Source organism: Salmo salar, chromosome ssa15, assembly GCF_905237065.1.
Source record: "Salmo salar chromosome ssa15, Ssal_v3.1, whole genome shotgun sequence".
NCBI classification, from domain to species: Eukaryota; Metazoa; Chordata; class Actinopteri; order Salmoniformes; family Salmonidae; genus Salmo; species Salmo salar.
In genome coordinates, this window is record NC_059456.1 from 93,280,356 (window position 1) to 93,294,281 (window position 13,926).

General features: G+C 42.7%; 1 protein-coding gene across 2 annotated transcripts in view; it reads left to right on the top strand.

Annotated features, from left to right (window-relative positions):
- Window positions 1-3,086: 3,086 nt before the first annotated feature.
- calcoco1a (calcium binding and coiled-coil domain 1a) overlaps window positions 3,087-13,926 on the top strand; it is a 35,823-nt gene continuing 24,983 nt past the window's right edge. For both annotated transcript variants that reach the window (XM_045696295.1, XM_045696297.1), the window contains exon 1: window positions 3,087-3,263. The gene's annotated coding sequence lies outside the window, so the exon portion shown is untranslated. The remainder of the gene's footprint in view (window positions 3,264-13,926) is intronic.

The following is a 13,926-nucleotide window of genomic DNA, read 5'->3' on the forward strand; positions in this document are numbered from 1 at the left end:
CCATCATTCTCTACCGGGCTTCCACACCATTTATTAACACCGATTTTCTTTTTTTTAAATGAATAAATAAAACAATTGGAGAGAGTAATGAAAGAAGAAGGCGGAGGAGAGGAAGGTGTGGCAGAGAGAGAGAGAGATTTGACAGGAGATGGCTAGCTGGACCTGCAGTCAGAACAGAAGACTGTGATCAGCCAGGTTGGTAACACGCTGTCCTACAACCATTAATCACCTGTGTGTGTGTGTGTGTGTGTGTGTGTGTGTGCCAGCCAACTCCACTCTGTTAAAACCATCTTAACACTCTTTATTGGCTACTCTTATACAGTACACTGTCTGTCTGCAAACAATGAACTATGTCTGATAGCCACTGTATTAGGATAAGGATCCCTACTCCTACAATGTGTTCATGTCCAGGTATCACGTCTCTGACAAGTGGGCTGGTGTGATTCGTGGTCACATTAGAAGCAATATGAGGAAAAAACGTCAAGAAAAAAACGACACGAAACCTTCATTTTCTGTAACATGGAAAGTCAGGTGAGTATTGTCTTACCTTCACACTACTGTCTGCACTGGCTGCTCGAGGAACTATAGCTGAACTATAGCGTTGTGTAGGACTGACATCAACAGTCAGAAGACAATCAAATCAGGGGGCCATGTATTGACATCATTTGAATGTGTCTACTGTATTTCGATGGTGAAGCCTAGTAACATGAAATAAATGATCTAACAAAGAGGAAGGGATCATTTGCTTTATACACATCATCATAATCTAGAAACATATCCCATATTTCCAGCTGGTGGAAGACAATTTCCAGTTCTGACTTACAGGGATAGACTGTGAACCTGACATGGTGAAGGCATCTGTTTATATCTACAGAATATCATCTGAGAGTGGAGGTTCTGGAGGCTTCATGCAGGTTTAGTAAAAGTACACTGCCATCTGGTGTCCACTGAGGCAGATTCTACCGGCACCATGAGGGGACTACACGGCATATCATTTCTCCACCCTTCTCTTAAAGTATGCACTTGTTGCACACTTCCCATCGTGGATTTCCCAATGGTGGACACTCCTTCTAGCCAATGATTACACCAATCCAATGCTTTTAAATTCATGAGTGCACACGTTGGACCCGTTCGAGAGGATCACTTTTGTCAAGACGTTGACCAACGTTGGTCACCGCCTTTCAAAGAGGGTTGCATTATGGGTATAAAAATTGTCTGACTTGCTGTCGACTGCATGACCTTTACAACAACCATACTGTATGATCAAAGGTCATGAACTTTCGACAGCGGTCAACTGGACATTTCTGCAGTTTCCCCTCACCAACTGCAACTTGAGGTCAGAACTAAAGCATTGTGGGAGACAACCTTCTTCTGTTTTTTTGGAAGCAAAAGGCACTACATGCTCATAAATTGTTGATGTCGGTACCCATCATTGGTTATTATTAACTGTTTTGAGTAGATTACGATTTAGAGCTTAAATATATCTTTATCCTTACATCCTTACAATCTAATTACATACTGTACACCCACATGTGATCCACATTTATAACATAAATAAGTGAAACATCCTACTTGCAACAATATAGCTAATGTATTTATCTAGATGTTACTGTAATGTTGTGTCCATGTTACAGCCTACAGTTTGTCTTATCTGTAATGTTGTTGTCACCAAACAAATTAGAATTTGTTGATTGTCTATTAAGTGTGAATAAAATTGAATACATATTGTAGGCTACAAATTGGTTATTGTGGGAGATTTCTACACTGGTAATTTTAGAGACTTCATCTATTTCCAGAAAACTGACCCTCAAGTACTCCAGACACCAGTCGCGGGCTCAATAACAAGTGCATTTGATTGCTTGGCATAGTGTTTACCCAGTAACTTATGTGATCTAATGTACATGTAGTCTAATCATTTTCACATTGTTTACACAGTAACTAATATGAACTGATGTACAGTACATATATAGTTTAATCATTTTCTGTACAGTGAGTGTTTTGTTCTTCATGTGATTGAGTCAAATTCTGTTCTCTATGCACTGGTTATATATTTTATAAAAACATCACAGAAATATAAAACCTTGATTGGAGCCTCAGTGTGAGCTGAATCAGGTGGAAGTGGTACTCGCTAAGCAAGCAGTGTGATGTCAGGAACAACAAGTCTGCCTAATACATCTCCCTTGGCTACTCTGGGTCAACATTTACACCCACATGTACAAACCACCTCACATCTACATTGCTGCTATAATGGTTATTGATTAGATGTATTACTACCATTATACTGCTGCTCATTGATTATTGATTCTCCATTACCATTTGTATCCATTTATCCTGCTACTGGTCACACTTACTCCTATTTACAGTATGTCCCCCCCACTTCTAAAGCCAAAGTTGTGCCCCTGGATAAGCATGATATGCTGTCAACACACTGCACACCAGGGATAGAGAGTGAGGGAGGCAGATACTTATTATTCTAGTACCTCTTCCCACATGGAGTGTTGTCAGGTAATATTACCTCGCCAACATCTCTCCTGTCATGTCTCTTCACCTGTCAATGCTGCCGTGCTCAAGTGTCATTCCGGAGTAAATTAAGACCTCTGCTTTTCCTGAAGATTGTCATGTAATTCATAGCCTATCATTTTACCGGACTAAATAAGACCATATTGGGAGCAGGCAGCTATGATGGACAGTAGGCAATTATAGTAATTACACATTTTGTTGTTGCAAATGCAGTGGATATGGTTGCTTTCATCAAAATCTCCCCTTCATCCATTATTTCGCAATTCATATTAAACCCGATGAGTTGTTTTTCTCTGCACATCAATGACTTGCCGCTGGAGTATGACCGTTTATTATAAGGCCATGGCATGACCAATGAGGGTGACCGTGTATTGCAATCCGCGAGTAAAACATAATGAACCAGCAGCCATGGACGCTACAAGCATCAACTTACAGTAGAACGTTATGCACCTTCAAGCGTCTCATCTGTGTTTGGGGGTTGTAGTTTTATTCTATAATCTCTAGCTTCAGATCTGTGCTTCAGCCAGTCATAAAGAACAGCAGTTCCCATAATACAGCAAACACACCACCACTCTGTGATGCATGTGTTTATGTTACTGTTCTAGGTTAGTGGAACAGTTGAGCCAAAGAGACGTCGTTATGCATCGTTAAAATCGTTGTTTTCTGACACCGTTTTCTGACACTTTGCCTCACTTTAATCTAATAGTGACGGCTCAATTGGAGACCAAAAAGGCCAGAATAAGGTACGTCTCAGTAGAAGAAACTCTGTCGATCTGTATCTGCGTAGAGTTCTCCCTCTGCAGACAAAGGAAAACTAGCTTATTGTCTTATTTAGTGATGCTAACGCACAAGTATTTGTTGTTGGTGCACAAGTTTTCTTTTCTATTTCAGATTACGGTGAGATCGGTTAACGGGTCCTATGGTCCTGATTATTAGGACTTTTGCGCATAAAGAGAGCGTTTATTTTGTACTAACTAGTCTAGTGCAATGGCTCTCAACCTTTTTCGTTTACTGTAGCACCAACGGAATTCTGCTTTACCCGCAGTAGCCCTGAAGTACCCCCTCATGTCCCTCATGTGCATTTTTACCAGTAGGCCAATGATCTCACGAGTCTTCTCAAGTACCCCCTGTGGTTAGGCCAAGTACCCCCAGGGATCCTAGTACCCCTATTTGGGAACCACTGGTCTAGTGCGTACACTGGAGGGTACTGCTGCTAGGCTACTGGGCCTTGTCTTGAACACTCATCTCCTGCGGTGTTATTTCAACACTCACACAGTTTAGAGGTATTTTTTGTTTTATCTTATAAAGTAAAATAAGTAGGTTTTTAATCACAGATTGTATTATTTGTGGACTTTTGTTAATTTCTAACAAAATAAACATAACACAAATGCTCTTGTCAAGCAGAATAATGCAGGTTGTTTTTGTTGTGCTTATTAATGGGTTATACATGTCCTATAAACGTGGTATTACCTAATACACATTCAAATCAAATGTTATTCGTAGTGTACATATATATTGCAGATGTTGCAGGTGTAGCGAAATGCTTATGTTCCTAGCTCCAACATTGCAGCAATACCTAACAATACAAAACAATACACAACAATACCTAACAATACACAACAATACACAACAATACCTAACAATACACAACAATACCTAACAATACACAACAATACCTAACAATACCTAACAATACACAACAATACCTAACAATACAAAACAATACACAACAATACCTAACAATACACAACAATACCTAACAATACCTAACAATACACAACAATACCTAACAATACACAACAATACCTAACAATACCTAACAATACACAACAATACCTAACAATACAAAACAATACACAACAATACCTAACAATACACAACAATACCTAACAATACACAACAATACCTAACAATACAAAACAATACACAACAATACCTAACAATACACAACAATACACAACAATACCTAACAATACACAACAATACCTAACAATACACAACAATACCTAACAATACACAACAATACCTAACAATACAAAACAATACACAACAATACCTAACAATATACAACAATACACAACAATACCTAACAATACACAACAATACCTAACAATATACAACAATACAAAACAATACACAACAATATATAACAATATACAACAATACCTAACAATACCCAACAATACACAACAATACCTAACAATACAAAACAATACACAACAATACCTAACAATACACAACAATACACAACAATACACAACAATACCTAACAATACACATTTTTTAAACATTTTTTTTTTACATTTTAGTCATTTAGCAGACGCTCTTATCCAGAGCGACTTACAGTAGTGAATGCATACATTTCCTAAATATTTATATATTTTTTTGTACTGGCCCCCTGTGGGAATCGAACCCACAACCCTATTTTGTTCATTTGAGGTTACATTGTATTACTGGGATTTAGAATGAGTCATGTAATCCTAAAGATAGTCACTTTACCTCTACCTACATGTACATATTACCTCAATTACCTTGACTAACCTGTACCCCACACATTGACTCTGTACCGGTACCCCCTGTATATATCCTCCACATTGACTCTGTACCGTAACACCCTGTATATAGCCTCCACATTGACTCTGTACCGTAACACCCTGTATATATCCTCCACATTGACTCTGTACCGTAACACCCTGTATATAGCCTCCACATTGACTCTGTACTGTAACACCCTGTATATATCCTCCACATTGACTCTGTACCGTAACACCCTGTATATAGCCTCCACATTGACTCTGTACCGTAACACCCTGTATATAGCCTCCACATTGACTCTGTACTGGTACCCCCTGTATATAGCCTCCACATTGACTCTGTACCGTAACACCCTGTATATAGCTTCCACATTGACTCTGTACCGTAACACCCTGTACATAGCCTCCACATTGACTCTGTACCGGTACCCCCTGTATATAGCCTCCACATTGACTCTGTACCGTAACACCCTGTATATATCCTCCACATTGACTCTGTACCGTAACACCCTGTATATAGCCTCCACATTGACTCTGTACCGTAACACCCTGTATATATCCTCCACATTGACTCTGTACCGTAACACCCTGTATATAGCTTCCACATTGACTCTGTACCGTAACACCCTGTATATAGCCTTGTTACTGTTATTTTATTGTTTCTCTTTAATTATTATTATTATTATTTATTTTTTTAATCTTAAATGTATTTATATTTTTTACTTCATTTTATTTGAGTAAATACCTTCTTAACACTTGTTTTTCTTAAAACTGCATTGTTGGTTAAGGGCTTGTAAGTAAGCATTTTACTGTACGGTCTACCTACACCTGTTGTATTCGGCGCATGTGACAAATAACATTTGATTTGATTTATGCCAGTACAATAGTGAACGGTATCGCACCTCTCCTGTTGGCTACTGTGTCTCGGCCTCAATACTAGATTATGCCTAACTGTGTGAAATGATTAGGGTAGTTGAGCTTTCAGCTTTGCAGTCAGCATGCTTAGAGTGCAATTGAAGTCCCACGTAGCTGTTGACTTTTTAAGCATGAAGTCAACTGTAGGCCTATATGCATGTCGACACATGACTAGAGTGGTGAACAATAACAATAACACGTTGGGCAATGGCTGAAATAAATAGTCTGTGACAGTGTTGGCATTTGGCAGAGTGTCTTTGTGTGTGTGTTGTCATGTAGTAGAGGTAATGAATCATGGTAGTTATGGGCCTCACTGCCATCGAGGTGTTAGTAGCCCAGGGGTCTGGGGGTGTCAGGACTGAGGGTGTCAGGGGGCTGGGGGTGTCAGGGGTCTGGGGGTGTCAGGGGTCTGGGGGTGTCAGGGGGGATGGGGGTGTCAGGGCTGAGGGTGTCAGGGGTCTGGGGGTGTCAGGGGTCTGGGGGTGTCAGGGATGGGGGTGTCAGGGGGATGGGGGTGTCAGGGCTGAGGGTGTCAGGGGTCTGGGGGTGTCAGGGATGGGGGTGTCAGGGTTCTGGGGGTGTCAGGGGTCTGGGGGTGTCAGGGATGGGGGTGTCAGGCTTCTGGGGGTGTCAGGGATCGGGGTGTCAGGGGTCCGGGGGTGTCAGGGGTCTGGGGGTGTCAGGGCTGAGGGTGTCAGGGATGGGGGTGTCAGGGGGCTGAGGGTGTCAGGGATGGGGGTGTCAGGCTTCTGGGGTGTCAGGATTCTGGGGGTGTCAGGGTTCTGGGGGTGTCAGGGTTCTGGGAGTGTCAGGATCTGGGAGTGTCAGGACGCTTGGGCGGTTGGGGACTTGGGGTGTCAGGGGCTGGGGGTGTCAGGGGGCTGGGGGTGTCAGGGGGCTGGGGGTGTCAGGGTTCTGGGGGTGTCAGGGGTCTGGGGGTGTCAGGGTACTGGGGGTGTCAGGATGCTGGGGGTGTGAGGGGCTGGGGGTGTCAGGGTACTGGGGGTGTCAGGATGCTGGGGGTGTCAGGGTTTTGGGGGTGTCAGGGGGCTGGGGGTGTCTTCCCCCATGCCTCTAAATGACCTCCATATGCTCATTGAAGAGATCCACTTACACTGAACAAACACTCCCAGAGTACACCTCTCTGTCTCTCAGCTGTTTGTTTCACAACAGTCACCTCTTACCTTCTTCTCAATGTGCTCCTCTGAACAGGTCCTTGAGGTCCAGACAAATATATACTGTATGTCATATTTTAAATTATTTGAGGTGTGCTTAATTTAGCTTGAAGTTTGCACTTTTGTGACTACTGTATTGGTTCTGTCTTATCAAACATTTCAATCAAGTGCAGCTCAAGTACGTTAAAGTGTTTGACTCATTTATTTGTGGTTATAGCTATTGTGAAATAAAAGGGATACCTGACTGTGTTCTTCCTCTCTTTACCATGTATAAACACAGGTGTTCACCAGTCTACCTGACTGTGTTCTTCCTCCCTTTACCATGTATAAACACAGGTGTTCACCAGTCTACCTGACTGTGTTCTTCCTCTCTTTACCATGTATAAACACAGGTGTTCACCAGTCTACCTGACTGTGTTCTTCCTCCCTTTACCATGTATAAACACAGGTGTTCACCAGTCTACCTGACTGTGTTCTTCCTCTCTTTACCATGTATAAACACAGGTGTTCACCAGTCTACCTGACTGTGTTCTTCCTCTCTTTACCATGTATAAACACAGGTGTTCACCAGTCTACCTGACTGTGTTCTTCCTCTCTTTACCATGTATAAACACAGGTGTTCACCAGTCTACCTGACTGTGTTCTTCCTCTCTTTACCATGTATAAACACAGGTGTTCACCGGTCTACCTGACTGTGTTCTTCCTCTCTTTACCATGTATAAACACAGGTGTTCACCGGTCTACCTGACTGTGTTCTTCCTCTCTTTACCATGTATAAACACAGGTGTTCACCTGTCTACCTGACTGTGTTCTTCCTCTCTTTACCATGTATAAACACAGGTGTTCACCGGTCTACCTGACTGTGTTCTTCCTCCCTTTACCATGTATAAACACAGGTGTTCACCGGTCTACCTGACTGTGTTCTTCCTCTCTTTACCATGTATAAACACAGGTGTTCACCGGTCTACCTGACTGTGTTCTTCCTCTCTTTACCATGTATAAACACAGGTGTTCACCGGTCTACCTGACTGTGTTCTTCCTCTCTTTACCATGTATAAACACAGGTGTTCACCGGTCTACCTGACTGTGTTCTTCCTCTCTTTACCATGTATAAACACAGGTGTTCACCGGTCTACCTGACTGTGTTCTTCCTCTCTTTACCATGTATAAACACAGGTGTTCACCGGTCTACCTGACTGTGTTCTTCCTCTCTTTACCATGTATAAACACAGGTGTTCACCGGTCTACCTGACTGTGTTCTTCCTCTCTTTACCATGTATAAACACAGGTGTTCACCGGTCTACCTGACTGTGTTCTTCCTCTCTTTACCATGTATAAACACAGGTGTTCACCGGTCTACCTGACTGTGTTCTTCCTCTCTTTACCATGTATAAACACAGGTGTTCACCGGTCTACCTGACTGTGTTCTTCCTCTCTTTACCATGTATAAACACAGGTGTTCACCGGTCTACCTGACTGTGTTCTTCCTCTCTTTACCATGTATAAACACAGGTGTTCACCGGTCTACCTGACTGTGTTCTTCCTCCCTTTACCATGTATAAACACAGGTGTTCACCGGTCTACCTGACTGTGTTCTTCCTCTCTTTACCATGTATAAACACAGGTGTTCACCGGTCTACCTGACTGTGTTCTTCCTCTCTTTACCATGTATAAACACAGGTGTTCACCGGTCTACCTGACTGTGTTCTTCCTCTCTTTACCATGTATAAACACAGGTGTTCACCGGTCTACCTGACTGTGTTCTTCCTCTCTTTACCATGTATAAACACAGGTGTTCACCAGTCTACCTGACTGTGTTCTTCCTCTCTTTACCATGTATAAACACAGGTGTTCACCAGTCTACCTGACTGTGTTCTTCCTCTCTTTACCATGTATAAACACAGGTGTTCACCAGTCTACCTGACTGTGTTCTTCCTCTCTTTACCATGTATAAACACAGGTGTTCACCGGTCTACCTGACTGTGTTCTTCCTCTCTTTACCATGTATAAACACAGGTGTTCACCGGTCTACCTGACTGTGTTCTTCCTCTCTTTACCATGTATAAACACAGGTGTTCACCAGTCTACCTGACTGTGTTCTTCCTCTCTTTACCATGTATAAACACAGGTGTTCACCAGTCTACCTGACTGTGTTCTTCCTCTCTTTACCATGTATAAACACAGGTGTTCACCAGTCTACCTGACTGTGTTCTTCCTCTCTTTACCATGTATAAACACAGGTGTTCACCAGTCTACCTGACTGTGTTCTTCCTCTCTTTACCATGTATAAACACAGGTGTTCACCAGTCTACCTGACTGTGTTCTTCCTCTCTTTACCATGTATAAACACAGGTGTTCACCAGTCTACCTGACTGTGTTCTTCCTCCCTTTACCATGTATAAACACAGGTGTTCACCAGTCTACCTGACTGTGTTCTTCCTCTCTTTACCATGTATAAACACAGGTGTTCACCAGTCTACCTGACTGTGTTCTTCCTCTCTTTACCATGTATAAACACAGGTGTTCACCAGTCTACCTGACTGTGTTCTTCCTCTCTTTACCATGTATAAACACAGGTGTTCACCAGTCTACCTGACTGTGTTCTTCCTCTCTTTACCATGTATAAACACAGGTGTTCACCAGTCTACCTGACTGTGTTCTTCCTCTCTTTACCATGTATAAACACAGGTGTTCACCAGTCTACCTGACTGTGTTCTTCCTCTCTTTACCATGTATAAACACAGGTGTTCACCAGTCTACCTGACTGTGTTCTTCCTCTCTTTACCATGTATAAACACAGGTGTTCACCAGTCTACCTGACTGTGTTCTTCCTCTCTTTACCATGTATAAACACAGGTGTTCACCAGTCTACCTGACTGTGTTCTTCCTCTCTTTACCATGTATAAACACAGGTGTTCACCAGTCTACCTGACTGTGTTCTTCCTCTCTTTACCATGTATAAACACAGGTGTTCACCAGTCTACCTGACTGTGTTCTTCCTCTCTTTACCATGTATAAACACAGGTGTTCACCAGTCTACCTGACTGTGTTCTTCCTCCCTTTACCATGTATAAACACAGGTGTTCACCAGTCTACCTGACTGTGTTCTTCCTCTCTTTACCATGTATAAACACAGGTGTTCACCAGTCTACCTGACTGTGTTCTTCCTCCCTTTACCATGTATAAACACAGGTGTTCACCAGTCTACCTGACTGTGTTCTTCCTCCCTTTACCATGTATAAACACAGGTGTTCACCAGTCTACCTGACTGTGTTCTTCCTCCCTTTACCATGTATAAACACAGGTGTTCACCAGTCTACCTGACTGTGTTCTTCCTCCCTTTACCATGTATAAACACAGGTGTTCACCAGTCTACCTGACTGTGTTCTTCCTCTCTTTACCATGTATAAACACAGGTGTTCACCAGTCTACCTGACTGTGTTCTTCCTCTCTTTACCATGTATAAACACAGGTGTTCACCAGTCTACCTGACTGTGTTCTTCCTCCCTTTACCATGTATAAACACAGGTGTTCACCAGTCTACCTGACTGTGTTCTTCCTCCCTTTACCATGTATAAACACAGGTGTTCACCAGTCTACCTGACTGTGTTCTTCCTCCCTTTACCATGTATAAACACAGGTGTTCACCAGTCTACCTGACTGTGTTCTTCCTCCCTTTACCATGTATAAACACAGGTGTTCACCAGTCTACCTGACTGTGTTCTTCCTCCCTTTACCATGTATAAACACAGGTGTTCACCAGTCTACCTGACTGTGTTCTTCCTCCCTTTACCATGTATAAACACAGGTGTTCACCAGTCTACCTGACTGTGTTCTTCCTCCCTTTACCATGTATAAACACAGGTGTTCACCAGTCTACCTGACTGTGTTCTTCCTCCCTTTACCATGTATAAACACAGGTGTTCACCAGTCTACCTGACTGTGTTCTTCCTCCCTTTACCATGTATAAACACAGGTGTTCACCAGTCTACCTGACTGTGTTCTTCCTCCCTTTACCATGTATAAACACAGGTGTTCACCAGTCTACCTGACTGTGTTCTTCCTCCCTTTACCATGTATAAACACAGGTGTTCACCAGTCTACCTGACTGTGTTCTTCCTCCCTTTACCATGTATAAACACAGGTGTTCACCAGTCTACCTGACTGTGTTCTTCCTCTCTTTACCATGTATAAACACAGGTGTTCACCAGTCTACCTGACTGTGTTCTTCCTCCCTTTACCATGTATAAACACAGGTGTTCACCAGTCTACCTGACTGTGTTCTTCCTCCCTTTACCATGTATAAACACAGGTGTTCACCAGTCTACCTGACTGTGTTCTTCCTCCCTTTACCATGTATAAACACAGGTGTTCACCAGTCTACCTGACTGTGTTCTTCCTCCCTTTACCATGTATAAACACAGGTGTTCACCAGTCTACCTGACTGTGTTCTTCCTCTCTTTACCATGTATAAACACAGGTGTTCACCAGTCTACCTGACTGTGTTCTTCCTCTCTTTACCATGTATAAACACAGGTGTTCACCAGTCTACCTGACTGTGTTCTTCCTCTCTTTACCATGTATAAACACAGGTGTTCACCAGTCTACCTGACTGTGTTCTTCCTCTCTTTACCATGTATAAACACAGGTGTTCACCAGTCTACCTGACTGTGTTCTTCCTCTCTTTACCATGTATAAACACAGGTGTTCACCAGTCTACCTGACTGTGTTCTTCCTCTCTTTACCATGTATAAACACAGGTGTTCACCAGTCTACCTGACTGTGTTCTTCCTCTCTTTACCATGTATAAACACAGGTGTTCACCAGTCTACCTGACTGTGTTCTTCCTCTCTTTACCATGTATAAACACAGGTGTTCACCAGTCTACCTGACTGTGTTCTTCCTCTCTTTACCATGTATAAACACAGGTGTTCACCAGTCTACCTGACTGTGTTCTTCCTCCCTTTACCATGTATAAACACAGGTGTTCACCAGTCTACCTGACTGTGTTCTTCCTCTCTTTACCATGTATAAACACAGGTGTTCACCAGTCTACCTGACTGTGTTCTTCCTCTCTTTACCATGTATAAACACAGGTGTTCACCAGTCTACCTGACTGTGTTCTTCCTCTCTTTACCATGTATAAACACAGGTGTTCACCAGTCTACCTGACTGTGTTCTTCCTCTCTTTACCATGTATAAACACAGGTGTTCACCAGTCTACCTGACTGTGTTCTTCCTCTCTTTACCATGTATAAACACAGGTGTTCACCAGTCTACCTGACTGTGTTCTTCCTCTCTTTACCATGTATAAACACAGGTGTTCACCAGTCTACCTGACTGTGTTCTTCCTCTCTTTACCATGTATAAACACAGGTGTTCACCAGTCTACCTGACTGTGTTCTTCCTCCCTTTACCATGTATAAACACAGGTGTTCACCAGTCTACCTGACTGTGTTCTTCCTCTCTTTACCATGTATAAACACAGGTGTTCACCAGTCTACCTGACTGTGTTCTTCCTCCCTTTACCATGTATAAACACAGGTGTTCACCAGTCTACCTGACTGTGTTCTTCCTCTCTTTACCATGTATAAACACAGGTGTTCACCAGTCTACCTGACTGTGTTCTTCCTCTCTTTACCATGTATAAACACAGGTGTTCACCAGTCTACCTGACTGTGTTCTTCCTCTCTTTACCATGTATAAACACAGGTGTTCACCAGTCTACCTGACTGTGTTCTTCCTCTCTTTACCATGTATAAACACAGGTGTTCACCAGTCTACCTGACTGTGTTCTTCCTCTCTTTACCATGTATAAACACAGGTGTTCACCAGTCTACCTGACTGTGTTCTTCCTCTCTTTACCATGTATAAACACAGGTGTTCACCAGTCTACCTGACTGTGTTCTTCCTCTCTTTACCATGTATAAACACAGGTGTTCACCAGTCTACCTGACTGTGTTCTTCCTCTCTTTACCATGTATAAACACAGGTGTTCACCAGTCTACCTGACTGTGTTCTTCCTCTCTTTACCATGTATAAACACAGGTGTTCACCAGTCTACCTGACTGTGTTCTTCCTCCCTTTACCATGTATAAACACAGGTGTTCACCAGTCTACCTGACTGTGTTCTTCCTCCCTTTACCATGTATAAACACAGGTGTTCACCAGTCTACCTGACTGTGTTCTTCCTCTCTTTACCATGTATAAACACAGGTGTTCACCAGTCTACCTGACTGTGTTCTTCCTCTCTTTACCATGTATAAACACAGGTGTTCACCAGTCTACCTGACTGTGTTCTTCCTCCCTTTACCATGTATAAACACAGGTGTTCACCAGTCTACCTGACTGTGTTCTTCCTCTCTTTACCATGTATAAACACAGGTGTTCACCAGTCTACCTGACTGTGTTCTTCCTCTCTTTACCATGTATAAACACAGGTGTTCACCAGTCTACCTGACTGTGTTCTTCCTCCCTTTACCATGTATAAACACAGGTGTTCACCAGTCTACCTGACTGTGTTCTTCCTCTCTTTACCATGTATAAACACAGGTGTTCACCAGTCTACCTGACTGTGTTCTTCCTCTCTTTACCATGTATAAACACAGGTGTTCACCAGTCTACCTGACTGTGTTCTTCCTCTCTTTACCATGTATAAACACAGGTGTTCACCAGTCTACCTGACTGTGTTCTTCCTCTCTTTACCATGTATAAACACAGGTGTTCACCAGTCTACCTGACTGTGTTCTTCCTCCCTTTACCATGTATAAACACAGGTGTTC